The sequence below is a fragment of the Artemia franciscana genome, chromosome 10 (genome assembly GCF_032884065.1).
Source record: "Artemia franciscana chromosome 10, ASM3288406v1, whole genome shotgun sequence".
Lineage (NCBI taxonomy): Eukaryota > Metazoa > Arthropoda > Branchiopoda > Anostraca > Artemiidae > Artemia > Artemia franciscana.
In genome coordinates this window covers 27,677,257-27,695,737 of record NC_088872.1, presented here as the reverse complement: position 1 = coordinate 27,695,737, position 18,481 = coordinate 27,677,257, and the positions used below count along the sequence as shown (strand labels likewise).

Sequence of the window (18,481 nt, the reverse complement as noted above, 5' to 3'; positions counted from 1 at the left end):
GTTGATTGCTAATCGAACATTCCTTTTGTCCTGGTCGCTTTCTCTTTGAGTGTCGTCATTTATTTTTTTTCTTTTTTAGTTCTTTTAGTTTTTACCTTTTTTATTTTTTTTTAGTTTTTTAGATGAAAATTTTTTTAGTTTTTTCTTTTTTTTTCTTTTTAGTTTTTTATTGGTTTTTACCTTTATTTTAGCTTATTTTTCAGTTTTTTCCTTTTTCTTTAGTTTTTTTTTATTTTTTATTTTTTTTAGTTTTTTACCTTTTTTTAGTTTTTTTAGTTTTTTTAGTTTTTTAGCTTTTTTACTTTTTTTATTAGTTTTTAGTTTTTTTGTAGTTTTTGCCTTTTTTTAGTTTTTTCAGTTTTTTTTTTAGTTTTTTATTGGTTTTTACCTTTATTTTAGCTTATTTTTCAGTTTTTTCCTTTTTTTTAGTTTTTTTAGTTTTTTACCTTTTTTTAGTTTTTTTAGTTTTTTAGCTTTTTTATTTTTTTATTAGTTTTTAGTTTTTTTGTAGTTTTTGCCTTTTTTTTTTAGTTTTTTTAGTTTTTTAGCTTTTTTATTAGTTTTTAGTTTTTTTTTGTAGTTTTTGCCTTTTTTTAGTTTTTTTTAGTTTTTTAGCTTTTTATTTTTTTTATTAGTTTTTAGTTTTTTTTGTAGTTTTTGCCTTTTTTTAGTTTTTTCAGTTTTGACGTCACCTGATCCAGTTTTTTCAGGTGACGTCACCTGATCCACGATCCACAGATCCACAGACAACTTATTTTTATATATATAGATAGTTTTTTTTTTACTTATGTCCTGGTCGTCATTTATACTCCCTGTGTCCCGGTGCTTTGTTGATTGCTAATCGAACATTCCTTTTGTCCTGGTCGCTTTCTCTTTGAGTGTCGTCATTTATTTTTTTCTTTTTTAGTTCTTTTAGTTTTTACCTTTTTTAGTTTTTTTTAGTTTTTTAGATGAAAATTTTTTTTAGTTTTTTCCTTTTTTTCTTTTTAGTTTTTTATTGGTTTTTACCTTTATTTTAGCTTATTTTTCAGTTTTTTCCTTTTTTTTAGTTTTTTTTTATTTTTTATTTTTTTTAGTTTTTTACCTTTTTTAGTTTTTTTAGTTTTTTAGTTTTTTAGCTTTTTTACTTTTTTTATTAGTTTTTAGTTTTTTTAGTTTTTTACCTTTTTTTAGTTTTTTTAGTTTTTTAGCTTTTTTATTTTTTTATTAGTTTTTAGTTTTTTTTGTAGTTGTTGCCTTTTTTTAGTTTTTTTAGTTTTTTAGCTTTTTTATTAGTTTTTAGTTTTTTTTGTAGTTTTTGCCTTTTTTTAGTTTTTTTAGTTTTTTAGCTTTTTTATTTTTTTTATTAGTTTTTAGTTTTTTTTGTAGTTTTTGCCTTTTTTTAGTTTTTTCAGTTTTGACGTCACCTGATCCAGTTTTTTCAGGTCACCTGATCCATCCACAGATCCACACACAGACAACTTATTTTTATATATATAGATATAATCTGGCGTAACGGACAGACAACTTATTTTTATATATATAGATATATATATATATATATATATATATATATATATATATATATATATATATATATATATATATATATATATATATATATATATATATATATATATATATATATATCTATATTCAAGGTGGGACACAGGGACACAACTACAATGGCGCGTAACTAATATGGCGCGTAACTAATATGGCGCGTAACGACTTACGCGCGCGGGGGAGAGGGGGCTTGGGGGGGGGGGGGGTTGGCGCGAAGTTCCCCCACCAACTAGGTGTTGGGGCCGGCGCAAAGCGCCACCCCAACAGCTAGTGGATATTAAAAATGGATCCCATCCACCATCTATTGAATTTTTTCTAGACAAAGACGATGTCTATATTCTCGACATATATCTCGTTCCGAAGTTAGATAATGTCCATGGAGTAACACCCTCACACCGTACACACACACATAGATTTTATCCGATACTGGTGACATGGCACTTTTTTTCGCTCTACCTGTGTAGTTTTAAAACTTTTAAGAGCAAATCGCCATGACTTTCGCTCTTAGAATGAGATTACTTTCCGCACAGTTTCTATAGACACTCATATGGAAATTCTCTTTTACAGGGTCTAGGCACGGCCTTGCAGACTTCCTTGATTTCATTCATTCATTCATTTAGTAAATACTAAATACACTATATAACATATAATAAACCAAATAAAACAAGATCCCCTCAAGTGAACTTGTTGGGGGATCCATTACATTTAACACACTATATCAAAGATAAATAAGTTTCATACACATGTAAAGAAAAAAAAGAAAAAAAATAAGAGAGAGAAAGAACCGGACCAAATACACGTTAAAAAGACATAGAATTCAAATGATTTATTAAATTATGTTATGTCTTGTAATGTGTATTTGGTCTGGTTCTTTATCTCTTTTTTTTCTTTACATGTGTGTAAAATTTATTTATCTTTGATATAAAGTGTTAAATTGTGTAAAACACCTCAGGTTGTTAATGCAAAGTAGATCTAGTTTAGATCTACGTCCAATTTCTGACAGCGATTTCCACTAAGCTTCAAACTTTGGTTTTATTTTTTTAGGTTTTTGAATTGTTGTAATTCCTTGTTAAAATACGTACAAATATTACCATTTTTGGTCTTTCTGCCATTTTATGTCTTTTTATACTTGAGGTCTGTTCAAAAATATTTGATTATTGAAGCGAATTTTTCCAAATTCATGACTCTTAATGAATTTCATCAGATTCCTGACCTATCTAAATCGTCTTTTTATGCATGAATATCCCGAGATACCAATTTTCCCGAAAAAATATGGAGCTGTTTTCGAAAAAAATCTATCTATGCTCTTTGACAAACTAGATACACTTACATTCTTTTTATTTATCTAAATTTTAGGAGCAGAAGTAGTAATAGTAGTAGCCCCAAAAGTTTTAACTTAATATCCCCAGATGTTCTCAATATATTGCAGAGATGTCTTATTGGCAACCATACACACAATGCCTTTTGATTTAGTGTAAAGCAGCAATTAGTTTTAAAGCGTAATAGGCCAATTGCATAATTGTGGGGGGGTTGACATACCCAATATCCTAATGACATAGTTGCAAGACTCTTTTACTATGCTGAACAAAATTAATTATCTCAAAATTTTTGATTGGGTGCGTTTGGAAAATGAATGGGCTTGAGAGAAGGGCTACTTACCCCCCAATCTCTTTTTAATCTTAAAAAGGGCACCAGAACTTTTAATTTTGAATCGAATTAACTCCTTAAAAAGTTATGCCCTTTTGAAAACCTGCATGCATACGGTTTTTTCGTTTAACTGGAATTCCTCCTAAAAGCTCCTTAAAAGTTTCACCTTAATACCCTTAGCATCATTAGTTACAGTAACTGCATTGAGAGCATTAAAATTGAACAGATAGTGCCTTCTGGCTAGTTCAAAATCCCACACAACTTACCGTTTAAGGTTTAAGTAATGTAAATTTTTCTTCAGATATTGCTTTGTCACTTTTTTGTAAGTCCACATGCTTATAGTTTGTTTTGATTTAGTTCAACATCCACCTAAATATTCCTTGAAAGCTTCACCTTAATTCCCTTAACTTGTACAGTAGCAAAAGTTATAGCAGCATTATTAGCAGTATGTGCATAGCACCTTTGGTTTCTTAAACATCCCCTTCAACACATGCTGGAAGTTTCAGCTCAATACCATGAACGATTCCTGAATAATTTCTGCTTGACAACCTGTGTGGGCATATTGTGTTTTGAATTTGTTCCATACAGTTATTATGTGTCCCAAATTTTTGCCTTAATATTCTTAGTTTTAATAGCAGTAGCAGTAAAATTGATAGTAGTTGCCTAAACTTTAGTGGCAGTAGTAGTAATAGAACTAGCAATAATAGTAACAGTAGTAGTAGTATGAGCAGGAGCAGTAGCAATAGGATGCAAAAATTTTCTCATGGTTAGTTCAACATCCCTCACAACAAGCCTTCTTAGTTTCAACTTCACACACCAAACTGTTCCTAAGATACTGCTGTTACATCCTTTTGACAACCTGCATACAGATGGCATGTTGTGATTCAGTTCACCTTCCCCCTCAAAATTCCTTGAATATCCCACCTTAATACCCTTAGGCAGAGATGGGATAGTAGTCACAGTAATAATATTGATATTGCTAGTAATGGTATTGAAGAGCAGTAGTAGTATTAACATATTGGCTTTTGGTCAGTAGAACATCCTTCTCATTAAGTCTTGGAAGTTTGCACTTTGTACAACTAGCCATTGCTATGACATTGCTGATGTGTCCTTTTGATAACCTGTATGTTCATATACTTCTTCAAATTTCCATCTCAATGCTTAAGCCATACAAGTAGTTGGATAAGAAGTAGTAGTAGTAAATGTAGCAGTGACAGTAGTATTAGGAGTAGTGTGCACACATTCTCGGAAAGTAAAGCTCAAACGTGCATAGATTTCTCAATAACATATAGTATGTGTAAACAATGAACAAACTACCTTACAGCCCTTGTCCTGTGAACTGTGGGGAGGTAAGACATAATTATTAGACCTTTCAACAATGCTGAACAAAATAGCTCTCTTAAAAATTTGATTCGGTATGTTTTGAGGAATGATAGGCTTGGGAGGGCTGATTGCCCTTCATTTACTTTTGACTCTCAAAAAGGGCCCTAAAACTTCCAATTTCCAATCAAATGAGCTCTATGACTACAAATACATGTGTAAAAATATGAGGTGTGTAGGGGGTTGGGTATCTGCCCTCCAATCACTTTGTATCCTAAAAAGGGCACAAGAACTTCTAATTACCAGCCCAATTAGTCCTTTCCAAAGTTAATACAACTCCTTTCTATAAAAATCTTATATGCCCCCAGGGCATAACTTACAACCCTTGCCCTGAGCACAGTGGGGGGGGTGTGTCATCCTCAGGCATCATTTCTGGACCATTTAACTATGCTGAACAAAACAGCCATCTCAAAATTTTGATCGGATGTGTTTGGGGAAATGATGGGCATGGGAGAGGGGTTAGTTGCCCTCCTATCACTTTTGACTAGTAAAAAGGGTTCTAGCCAATACAATTTCCAAATGAATGAGCTCTTTTTGAAGTTTCTACATAACTCCTTCAATAAAAAGCACCCTGGGATGTAAAAAAAATTAATAAATAATGCATTGCTCTTTACTTAGGTAGCACTATTGTGCTGCCATGATTAGCCTAGATCGTCTTAAACAAAGGCAAAATTCAAGACAAGCTAATTTTTTCTATCTTGGAAAGGGGATATGTTAGGAAAATGAAAGTTTTGGAGATGAAAAATCCAATAAGTACAAACTTATCAAAAAGTTAAATGTCTAAGACTTAGAAATCAGAAGAGGGTTGACACAAGCTAGCCAAAACCTTCCCAGAGTATGTTTTGGCCTTGGCTTCACTACTGAAAGTTTCATTTTTCCTAACCTAACCCCTTTCCAAGGTAACAAAAAGTAGCTTGTCTAGAATTTTACCCAAAAGAATTGAAAACAGTATTATTTAAGAAGGGTTTTAAAATGTGGGTATGAACAATGGAAGGAAACACAAAAATCTAGCCCATTGAAAAATGCTTCATATTATAAGGTAAAAATTCTATATTTACAGTATTTTGTTTTAGTTTCACATATATTCTAGTTACTGTTTTGATTCTAGAGATTTTCCCCCTATAATAGGGATTTTTGACATCTCTTATGGGTGAACATTTTCATTTAGGGCTTTGAAGATTAAAAAAAAAAAATCCAGGGTTTCAGTGCTAAAAAATCCTCTTCCAACCCAAACAGTAAAAATGGGATGAAAGTAGTTTTCCAACCCATTGTATCAGAAAGCTGGTAGTCTGGATGTGCTATAAAAGGAGTTAAGGATCTTTTGGAGAGTTGATTCTGAAGCGTACTGCTCAAATCAAACAGGATTGGCAGCAATGAATTAATTGTTTATGTCTTGCTTCTACTGGACAGCCCTCTGCAGCTTTAAAGCCCAAAAGACTGAGAAATATATAGTAAGAAATAAAATGTTTTTTCATAAGCAACCTCTTTTCCTAGCCTTTTCAGCATGTTTACTACAAACTTGGTTAGTTATTCAAATAAGAGCAATTATTGCATTATTTTCATTATAACTTCTCTGCCTTACCCTGTTTCCACAGCCTCCCTGTACCTTTTTCTGATTTTTGATAATTGTATTGCAGCCTATAGCTACCCACTAATGACACCAAAAACTGTAAAAAAAAAAAATAAATAAAAATAAAAAAAAAAAAAAAAAAGATACCAGGTCACTGTATCACCTTTTACTGATCATTTTAAACCTTTTGTTCTGTCCATAGGATCATGACTTTTTTGTCATTGAAGATGAGATAGCCTTGCTTGTTTTACTTGCCTTGCTTGCAAGTAGAAGGCTGAGGAACTATGCAGTATTGACAAACATAGTATATTTTTCATTGGAAATACACTTAATTTAAGAGGATGGCCCATAATTAAAAGTAACCATAATTAGAAAAAGTGATTATGTTGTATCAGGAATAATATATTCATATAACATCACTTGCATGATTACCATTATATTGGCAATGCAATTCAATATTTTTCTCCCACTCTTGATGAAGATAAATAAGCAAATCAATGTAAATCAAAGTAGAAGGCTGAGGAACTATGCAGTATTGACAAACATAGTTTATTTTTCATCGGAAATACACTTAATTTAACAGGATGGCCCAAAATTAAAAGTAACTCTAATTAGAAAAAGATGTTGTATCAGGAATAATATATTTATATAACATTACTTGCATGATTACCATTATATTGGCAATGCACTTCAATATTTTTCTCCCACTCTTGATGAAGATAAATAAGCAAATCAATGTAAATCAAAGTAGAAGGCTGAGGAACTATGCAGTATTGACAAACATAGTTTATGTTTCATTGGAAATACACTTAATTTAAGAGGATGGCCCAAAATTAAAAGTAACTCTAATTAGAAAAAGTGATTATGTTGTATCAGGAATAATATATTCATATAACATCACTTGCATGATTACCATTATATTGGCAATGCACTTCAATATTTTTCTCCACTCTTGATGAAGATAAATAAGCAAATCAATGTAAATCAAAGTAGAAGACTGAGGAACTATGCAGTATTGACAAACATAGTCTATTTTTCATTGGAAATACACTTAATTTAAGAGGATGGCCCAAAATTAAAAGTAACTCTAATTAGAAAAAGTGATTATGTTGTATCAGGAATAATATATTCATATAACATCACTTGCATAATTACCATTATATTGGCAATGCAATTCAATATTTTTCTCCCACTCTTGATGAAGATAAATAAGCAAATCAATGTAAATCAAAGTAGAAGGCTGAGGAACTATGCAGTATTGACAAATATAGTTTATTTTTCATCGGAAATACACTTAATTTAAGAGGATGGCCCAAAATTAAAAGTAACTCTAATTAGAAAAAGTGATTATGTTGTATCAGGAATAATATATACATATAACATTACTTGCATGATTACCATTATATTGGCAATGCACTTCAATATTTTTCTCCCACTCTTGATGAAGATAAATAAGCAAATCAATGTAAATCAAAGTAGAAGGCTGAGGAACTATGCAGTATTGACAAACATAGTTTATGTTTCATTGGAAATACACTTAATTTAAGAGGATGGCCCAAAATTAAAAGTAACTCTAATTAGAAAAAGTGATTATTTTGTATCAGGAATAATATATTCATATAACATCACTTGCATGATTACCATTATATTGGCAATGCACTTCAGTATTTTTCTCCCACTCTTGATGAAGATAAATAAGCAAATCAATGATTTGCTGCAAAAAAAAACACAAGCATACCTATGTTGTGTTTAAAGTATTGTTCTTATTCCTTCTTAACTTTTACTTAAAGGACAGTAAAACAAGTATTGTTGGCTATGGAGCAAGGAGGATTGCTCTTTCAGGATATTATGGTCAAAATAAACAAAATCTTGATTTTATATGGTATTTTTAATGTATTCAGATACAGCACGGTCACACTGCTAATAACACCAATGTCAACAGTGCATGGAAGATATGTTTTATTTAGTTTTTAAGATTGTCCAAGATTATTTAGTTTTCAAGATATGGTCCAGAATCTGAAATTTGGCACTGGATTATATCCATCATGTAACAATCCATCAAATGGTATCTATCAAATGTAACAAAGCTAAAAAACATTGTTTTAAATGTTCAAAGAAGAAATTTTGGTACAAGTAATGGTCTTGAGTTGCAAAAATAAGTCATCTTTAATAAATACTATTAAGTCAGCATAAGAAGGCTTTTGTAGTGATTTGGTAAGATGTCAGAACATTGGAAAATCTCTATAGATTTTGTATTGAAAACAGCAGATTTCTCACCAGCCTTTTGGGGTGATAAAAAATTTTGAAGTGGAAACACTGATTCTGGTGCTAGTCTACACCCAGCACCATAGGAGAGAGGCTCTACCCTAATTAAAGCCCTCTCTCCTATGGTGATATTGTCTGGGGGAATTGAATGTAACTGTTCTGTTATTGTTTTGTTTCCTTTAGAAGAAATGGTATAATTCTAGTTTATGACTTCTTGCTTTGGAAAGGGGTTAGGTTAGGAAAATGAAACTTTCAGGGATGGGTCTACAGGCTAAGGTATGTCCCAGGAAGGTATTTTGAAGTACCTACCTCTACTCCCTCCATCTCTAGAGGGTCCTGACCTTTGATGACCTTTAAAATATATTGGTTATAAAAGTGAAACCTTGCAAAATAGATCTTCTGTTTGAGTGAAGTACAGCAAAATTGTTTTCAGCTTCACAACTTTGCTCAATCCCAGTTTATAAGGTTTTAAACATATGCTAATACAGTTCCTAAACTTGGAAAAAAAAAACATTGATATGGCTCAGAATTCTACTCAAATAACAGGAATTGCATTTTCAAAACTTAAGGCAGAAAAAAAGCAACTGATAACTGAAAACTAAGGTTTTGTCAAAATTTCAATAGGTACCTGTCATGTAGGCAAATTTCAGGGTCCTCTAAAGGGAGAAGGAGTAGAGGTGGTTACTTTAAAATACCTCCCCAGGATAAACTTTAGTCTGTAGACCCATCCCTGAAAGTTTCATTTTCCTAACCTAACCCCTTTCTGAGATATCAAGAAGTCACTAAACTAGAATTTTACCAAAAAACAATAAATAAACTGTTACTAACTTTAGCACATAGGCTAGCCTAGTGCTACATCCTGGCATTAAGAAGAGGGACAGGGATGCAACCATCACACTGGCAAGTAGACTATTGCGTTGGGGAACAATGTTGTGTGGAGACTCGGCAGTAGGCTATTTATTATTGCAGCTGGATCAAAAATGAAATTTTTAATCGAAACTTTCCTTAGGAGGGCCAAAACCATCCTATAAGTCCCACAAAAATTCAAGAGTCCACATGGCTCTTGGGGTTAGGTTAAGAGTACACCTTAATTTAAGGTAATGGCTCCATACATTTTTGCTGGGTCTGTTAAAATTTGTATTTTAACAGAAGAAGCTTCCTTCAAAGAAGAGACAACTTAATTAGTAAGACTAGAGCATACCTGACGAAACTTTGTCTTACTTTAGTCTTGTAAAATAGGCTACTGTTATTGTTGTTGTTGATTCCAACGTTTTTGGAGCATGAATCAGCTCCGTCACGTACGTATCAATCTTGTCCAGACAATGTGTATGGAGAATTTTTAAGAAACGATGACTACTTTCAGATTACTGAATCACTTAGACTCGTTATTTGCAGATTCTTTGTTGGTGGCAAACCATTTTTTCCACTAGTATAGCCACCTACATCAGACCACCTTAATTAATTCTAAAGCATTTACAGCCATAAATTACAATTTACATTAAATTGCCTCATAACTCTGAATATATCCACTCAGGGACAGGTTTGCATCCAACAATTCACCATTTCTGCAAGCCCATTTCGCCATTTTATCAGCTGACTCGTTCCCAGGAATACCTGCATGTGCTGGGACCCATGTAAGTTGTAGATCATAACCATGTTTTAGAAGGTCATCAACTATTTTTTCAATTTGTGCAGCAGTTTCTTTGGCATCATTTTGTTTCATAGCTAAGTAATTTAACACAGATAGAGAATCAGAACAAATCAAAAAGCTACCAACTATACCGTTTGACTTAATATAAAGAAGTGTTTGATAAATAGCAATCATTTCTGCAGAAAAAACAGTAAGCTTGTCAGGTAGCTTAAATCCGCAAGAAGTACCAGCTGACGGGACTACAAAAGCGCAGCCTGTACCCATCCCCGACTTAGATCCGTCAGTGTATATATGAGTAAAGTCAGTCCATTGCAGAGTCAGCTTATACCACTCTAATTTTAAAATTATTGTTCCTAAATCTTTATTTCTGTTATCTAGAGCTAAATTAATTACATTACCTATTCCGTTGAAGCATGAGGAAAGGTCATCTATATTTGGGGTTGGAACTAGGCCTGGAAGGCCAGCATTACTCATCAGACAAGAATATTTATAGACTGTAGGGGAAAACCTTGGTCTAAACTGGAGATCTTGATTCCATGTAGCAATACATTCTTTATAAACAATATGATTTGTTGATCCCATTTTTTTTAGAAAGTAACGGGCTTGAAGATTATTTCTTCTCCTCTGAAGTGATGTGACGCCAAGCTCACAGTAGAGGGCTGGGATGGGGGTGGTTTTTAAGCAGCCTAGAGCTCTTCGGAGAACTTGATTAAAAGCTGAATCAAGTTTCTGGAGGTTGTGCTTAGTTGCTTCCCTATAGAACATGCTACCATAGTCCAGTTTGCTGGTGATTGTTGCTCCAATTAGTTTTGAAACACAAGAATATGGAGCTCCTCTTTTAGAGAGGCAGATTGCATTGAGAAACTTTGCCCTACTCCTCAGGTTACCAACAAGATAGTCGATGTTGTTAGTCCATAGCAACTTTGAATCAAGTAAGACTCCTAGATAGCAAAATTTCTCTGCATGTTGGATGTCCACTCCTGCTAAAGACACAATGGGGGTTGAACATTTGTTCGATTTTTCCTTGAGAAAAGAACACTTACTGACTTCTCTGTTGAAAATGACATGTAGTTTTCCAGTGTCCAATTTTCTAAGTAATACAGGGCTTTCTGGACTGAAGCCTTAAGGCATCCCCTATCTCGAGAGGAGGCAGCTACTGCAATGTCATCAGCCTATAAGTATAGTTTACAACCCAGTATCGAATCTAAGTTTATATCGTGACAATACACTAAAAACAATAAAGGACTTAGTACCCCTCCTTGGGGGAGACCCACATTATTTGGAGTACTAAAAAAGCCAGACGAATGATTTTCTAAAGTTATTTCTATTTTCCTCTCTGTCAAGAAATTACCAATCTATTCCACGATTTGAGGGCTAATATTTAGCTAGAGTAGGGATATTCACTCTGTCAAATGCTGAAGTCATATCAAGGAAAACAGCTAGAGTTTCTTTTCCTAGGCGGAATCCCTGTTTTATTTGATTTTCACGCCTCACAAGACAGTCTATTGTACTGCGTTGGGGCAGAAAGCCTAGTTGTTCTGGCTGAACTACTTTCTCAATTTCTGGTAGAACTATCTTTTTATCAGTCTCTCCATTAGCTTGCAGAGGCATGAAGTCAAGGCAATTGGGCGATATGACTTTGGGGATGTAGGGTACTTTTGGGGTTTCAGGATTGGTATTATTGCAGCTTTTTTCCAAAGCGATGGGACATAACCTTCCTTGATGGACCTATTAAACAAAGTTAAGACAGAAGCCTTAAGCAGGGGGGACATGTTGGACAGCATCTCATTGTGAATCCTGTCTGGGCCCATAGCCCCTGGTTTTAATTTTTAATAGTCGTATCAAATTCCTGTTCTACAAGTTCAATATCATTCTTAGGGAAGACCTGTTAGGTTGCATAGTGGGTCGGTTTTAAGTAGAAAGTTGTGGAGGAATGTTTGCAATTAGATACTCTTTCAGAAGTTTTATTTTCTCGGGTGTTGTGGCGACAGTGGTTCCGTTGTGCATCATGATGCCAGATATTGGGGAAGACCTTTGTCCAGTGTAGACTTTCCAGTTCCTCCACAACTCTTTGATTGATGTAGTCTTCGTAAACTTTGTCTCAATTAGAGTCTTCCATCCATTCTTGATTTCTTGGGGAACAATTTTCCTAAAGATGGCTTGTTTTGCATTCATTTCAATTTTGTTTGTAACTGTAGGATTTCTTCTAAACTCGTTTCTTGCCGTATTTCGTTCCTTATAAGCTTTTTGGCATGCAGCATTCCACCCTGGTGTGGAGTTTCTAGATTTTCTTTTAAGTTTTACATACTCAAATACCCTTTCACTAGCATTCACCATAACTTGAGTTAACTTCTCATTAAGCTCCTCAACAGAGGTAAGTAGTTCAACATCCGTCAGATCCGAGTCTACCTCTCTCTGCCATTCAGGCCAGGACTCCTTGCGGAACTCCAACTCAAAGACTTCATTAACTGAAGTCTATAAGCAGAAAAATTAAGCATTGACATTATAGGGAAATGATCAGAGTCAAAGGGTGACGGTATAACAACCTCAAAGTCAACTGAAAGGTCTAAAGAAGCAATTGTTAAATTTACAGTAGAAGTCTTCCCATTTAAGGAGTTTAGCCTAGTACCTAGATCTATTGGAGTGATAAGACAAACCATATTTTAAGGATCAGTAATAAAATCTGCCAGTAAATTAGAATTATGATTTGGAAATGATGTTGAGTCCCACATTGGGTTGTGAAGGTTGAAGTCACCAGCAATTATTTTTCTCTCTTTACATTTCTGAAAAGCATCTTTGAACTGCTTAAAATCAAAGTCAGTTGCAGTCCTGTTATAATAGTTGATAACGGATATCCAGTTGTCCGTTCCATCTTCTTTGAAAGATATAATCCCAATTTCATTTTTTCCTGGGATAAAATCATCTACTATTTTAAACGGGATATTATCCTTAACTAAAGTCTTAAGTCCTCCCCCTGGTCCTGTCTTCCTATCCCATCTAGCCATGCTATAGCCTTTAAAATTTGGGGAAGTTTTCTGTTCATTCAATAAAGTTTCCTGAATCAGTACAATATCTGGCTTACTCCTCACTAGAAGGTTTTTCAATTCTACTACCTTTGATTTTCCCATTCCCCTGATGTTTAGTTGGATTACCCTTGTAGTCATTGTTGGATTTTTTTGTTTACGAACGCGCTTATTTATTGTCTTTTTCCCTGGAGAGGACAAAATTTTCTTTGGAACAAAGTTATCTTCATCCATACCATCCTCTGAGTCCGTTTCATTTCCAGAAACAAAGGATTCAGATTTCTTCAGTGAAGACAGGATCTTCTGTACTTCGAGCTTTTGCTTAACTTTACACTGGAAGCAATCAGTGAGCACAATGATGACACTACTGTGGTTAGTTGGTCTATTTTTTCTCTCAGTAAGACAACTTCCTTGTTAATTGGTTCCTGTATTTTTGCTTCTGGTGGGATTGAAGGGTGAACAAGGACTTGAAAACTTTCAAAGTTTAAAGTTGGTGGTGGTGTGTGCAGAGTCTTCCCTTTGGTGTCAGTAAAAGCTTTAACTGCATCTTTGAATGATATACATTTTGTAACTGACATTTTCAGTATTGCAGCTCTAAACTTGTAATCCTGGCACTCTTTACTGAGGACAGTGTGCTGTCCATTACAGTTTGCACATCTTACTTTTCGTTCATTTCTGTTTTTGTTTATCTCAGGGCAAGCTATCATGGGGTGATTATCTCCACAAATACTACAAGTATCTTTACCCCAACAGTTTAGAGAGTTATGGCCAAATTTCTGGCACTTGAAACATCTCAACGGTTTTAGTATGAACTGTTTCACCACAGTGAGGACACTCCATAAAGGAATTATTGTAGGAAAATCTATTTCTTGAGAGAAGTCGACATGTATAGTGTAGCTAGTGTATGGTTTACCATCTCTAGATGTGGGATGAGGGTTTAGTACAGTTGCCTTTGTAACCTGTTCTACTTGCTGAATCTCCTTACAGAGTTCTTCAGGAGTAGCTAAATCCCTGGGAACCTATAGTACTCCTTTTCTGCTTGAGTATAGCATATTTGCTGGCTTCATTTCAAATTTGATAACTATATTATTCAATGTGAGATCCCTTATGCCTAAGATCTTATTAGCTATGTCTAGATTTTTTGGAACAACTTCAAGAGAGCCTCCAGGACCTAATCGTGGGAGTATTTTCCCATAGTCATTTCCTAGAGCTACAGCCAATTTACGCCCTAGATATCCAGCATAAGTCTTTGATAGAGGGACTAGCTTACCCTTGTCATTTGTGTCAGTAGTTTTTATCATATCATGACCTTTAGCCAACAAATTTGGTACAGTGGGTCCACTTCTAACTCCCCCACAACCTCCACCCTTCCCAGGACTACCAGGAACCATTACGTCTTTCACGTGACAAGCTTACTTTGCAGAAAAAAAAAAAAGGTGAATGCACAAATACGATTAAACAGACCCCAGTAAAGTAAAAAGAGAGGCAAAAATACAAGCAGATAAGGGCACTATATACAGCACATACATACAAGTAAGCAATATTTCTTAAAGCACAAGATCTCAAGGAGATAAAAGAGCCTAAAAGGTGGTCTGAATATCAACCATACAGTCCCTTCACTGTTTTGCATTTACCAAAATTCAATAAACACTTTTTTCTCCTTCACATTAATTTGTTATTGTTTGTTTTTTCAACCAATCAAAATCTTCAGGTATTACTGTTTTCTACAACTTGAATTATTGCCAAGCTGCGTTTTAACAGCACTTAAATTGTTTATTTTGAACTTGTATCATGAATTCCAAGTTGAATAATTGCAGTTTAACCACAAAATGTTTTATTCAACCATGTTCTTATAGGCTACAAATTTTAATAGACTAGAGAAGAAAACGCCTATTTGAGATTCCTTCAAAAGATCTTCCACTAGTAGCATTTAAGGTACTTTTGCTCTCAAAAGTGAGGGATACTTCCCTACACATTGATTATTTACAAAAAACTCCTTCTATTTAATTTGGTAACTGGTAATATAAACATTAATTTCCTTCTACTTCAAATGGGCCACAGAATACTTCACATGAACAGTAGCGAAAAGTTCCTTCTGAAATGATAAGGAAATAAAGTCCCTTTGCGTCACAGCAACAGTTTCATTTGCTACAACAGTATAAGCATAAATGTATCCCATCGTAATGCGCTAAATATTTGTTCCTTTGCATACGCGAAGGCGGAGACATGAAGAGAATTCTAGACTAGAATGTGTCAAAAATGCTTAATGGAGAGCATAAGACTTTTGCTACTGTTCATGTATACTTATACTGTGTTCTGGGCAGTTTTTTGGTGTTTCGACAAAATTATTAGCTAAAATTAGCTCCTTTTTTTCATCAAAGTTCTAAGATCTTACTTCTTTCGGCTCAGACTATCATTTTTGCTTCATCTATGTCCTAAGAACTTACAGCTCACTGATTTTCGTAAAACATCAAATATTTCTACCACACAGAACATTATAAAGAGAACTTCAATGAAAGCATCATCAGAGTCCTTAGGCTGCTGATCAGAGTAGAACAAAGGAAGATGCTTGCGAAAAAAATGGCCTAAGAAGTAAAACCAGAATCCTTAATTTTTGTTAAAATCGTTTTTTGTCAGAAGAGTAAAATCTTGGTATGTTCATTTGGTAAAAAAAGAACAAAGCTAACAAAGCTATTGTTGGAGAATTTGCCTAAACATCCAACCGTTTTTGATGAAAACAGTTGGAGAATTTTCACTACAATATTCAAAAATTAGATAATACAGCAGAGGACTAGTGTCTGCACCTTCAAGATTCATGAAGAGCCTATAACTGCTAATTGTTCTTTCAGTTGGCAAAGTCTTTTATTGGTTTACTGCAACTATCTTCAAAGAAAGATGGGCTAGTCTATTAGGCTATGTAAATAAACTAAGCATAACCAATACTAAGTCAGGATATGCCGATCTAAATTTGTCTATTGGAAGTAAAATGTCCTTTTTCAGTTTTACTATTGCCAATTTCAAGCTATGCATATTATTTTGTTGGACAAGCTTATAACTTGCATAGTTACATAAGATGCATGAATTTATAGCTTAAAATTAAAACTGAGTAAATAAGTCCATGTTTCAAAAGTGGTACCATAATTAACCAAAGGTGGAATTTGAGGTCTTTTGAAGTCATTTATCTAAAAATAATAGGAATTGCAGGTCGAGCATCAAAACCATTAAACAGTGTTCAGCATGTGTTAGCATATGGTTTCTCAATTTAGGTCAATCAATTTTTTAACTTACTGGTTATAAATCTTAGACTGATTAAAAAAAAAAAATCCTCAAAAGCTAAACAGAGTAATATAAAAAAGTAACTGGCATATTAGAATATACATTTGATTTACAAAAAGAAGAGCATAAAATATGGATGTATTTTCAAAATAATGCTCGTCCAGCAGTGGCGTTAGTTCACAAAAATTTACGAGGGTGGAATTTTTTTATCCGACATCTAGGTGAGGGGGGGGGTGCCTGGTCATATTTTCAATTGTTTCGATGAAAATGCGAAAATAAAGAATTTTAAAAATCTCGGATGCACAGGTTCTCTGCCCCTTCTACCCCGATTGACGACACTGTCTGACAGTTTTTATACTGAGATTTTGACTTGGTTTTCTCAAATGAATTTCCTCTTAGCTTGCAAAAATGTAAATGCTGACTAGGAACAATTACTATCAGTAATTTATTTGTTATTGCTTATCCCATAGGACCATCAAACTTACAAATTTAGATATATTTCAAAAAGATGCAGAGATTTAAAAAAAGAGCTTCAAAAGAAAACAGATAAAAAAGGAGTTTGGGACAAGGGCACTAATTGGGGGAAGGAGGGAATTGCTCCCGTAGAATTTTAATCCCACATCCCACCACCTTAGATTCGGAGAATTGTCTCTTTGAGCATTTTCATTCAAAAATCAAAAAAAATAACAAAATCCCCTGCCCTAGATTTTCGATATATGTTTTTTTTTTCCAATAAATAAAACTGGAGTAAAATACTGCCCGTTCGACATGTTTGACATGTTCAATATTCTCTACCGTAGCTTTAAAATCTTTTGATCCAGAATTCAGTTAGACATAATTTGTAACAGTTTCTAAGAAACGTAAATTAACTCGCATAATTTTATTTGGAAAATAAAAATAAAGAAAACCTCTTTTATTTCCAAATGTAATAAAATCTAGAAAATTTCTCGTAACTAAAAAAATAAAAATTTAAAGCCTAAAGTGAAAGTGTGGGGTAGTTATCCCATGGACGTCGCTTTTGACTAGTGAACTGTCCCATGATTATCATAATATCAATATCCTGATATATCCTGACAATATCCTGATAGCAGAACATTCTTAATTTTAATGGATTTTGAAATAAAGCCACTAAAAAAGTAGCTTTTTCTGTAATGCGTCTATGGCAATTACTTTCAAGCTAATCAGAAGTTTCAAGCTAATGCAGAAAAGTTTTAGGCTGATTATCTGGCGTCACATATCGATACATCCAATTTCTTCTTGAATCGTTCTTTCTGCATTGGGGTAACCTTGGCCTAGGGACTCAAGTATACAAGTTTCAAACCAAACGAAAAAAGTCTTTAGTGTCATTTCCGGCTAGCCTATGCCCCCAAACTGATCTTATTATTTTAGTTGAAAAATGGACATCTTGTACCTTTTTAAAACCAGATTTATTTCAGAATTCTTAAGCTGTAGGATCGCAGGACCCAAAATGGGGCCCTTCGGCATGTGCCACCTTCAACACACACTCTCGCCTTCAATTTCAAAAGTGTTCAATCCTAGTGGCGCTGCTAATACCGCTATTACTCTTACGTCGAGTACTCCGACTACACGTAGAAATGCTAACACTACCTGCACTGCTGCAACCACGACTACTACTGCCACTAATATTAAATGAACGTTAGCTTTTCGTAGTAATGAAACTTATTATCCGGCATTAGTAAAAAGAAGAAATTAAAACAAGAATAAAACAGATATCAAAACCTAAGACAAGCAGCAGTCATCTTATGTAGGCTAAGAGGTAAAACCCAAAGCAAACAAAAATTAACATGAGCGAAGAGATGGCACCCAAACGAATGAACTATGTCGCACTAGAGGCCAGAACTTTAAAATCCTGAATGATCTCGCAATTCAGTTTGATTTCGGTTGTTTTGTATACCAGTATATTTGTAAAGATCAAATTATTTTACTATTCCCTTATGTTACTAATTTCAGTAGTATTTTCTTCGCTTTCATTCCATCCACCTAAAGGCTAAGTGTCATTTTCGCTTGCTGAAAACGAAATGTTCAAAACTCATCAATGATCTCACAAGTTAGTTTGATTTCGGTTCATTTTTATATCAGTTTAATTATGAAAATCAAATTATT

The 18,481-nt window shown here is 33.9% G+C and overlaps 1 protein-coding gene across 2 annotated transcripts in view; it reads right to left on the bottom strand.

The window, feature by feature from the left end:
* The window catches only part of LOC136032015 (tribbles homolog 3-like), an 86,086-nt gene extending 76,277 nt beyond the window's left edge, over window positions 1–9,809 (bottom strand). The window contains exon 1 of one of the 2 annotated variants that reach the window (XM_065712086.1): window positions 9,629–9,809. The gene's annotated coding sequence lies outside the window, so the exon portion shown is untranslated. Of the gene's footprint in view, window positions 1–9,608 lie in introns of both variants that reach the window. The other variant, XM_065712085.1, reaches the window with a different exon arrangement.
* Window positions 9,810–18,481: the final 8,672 nt, after the last annotated feature.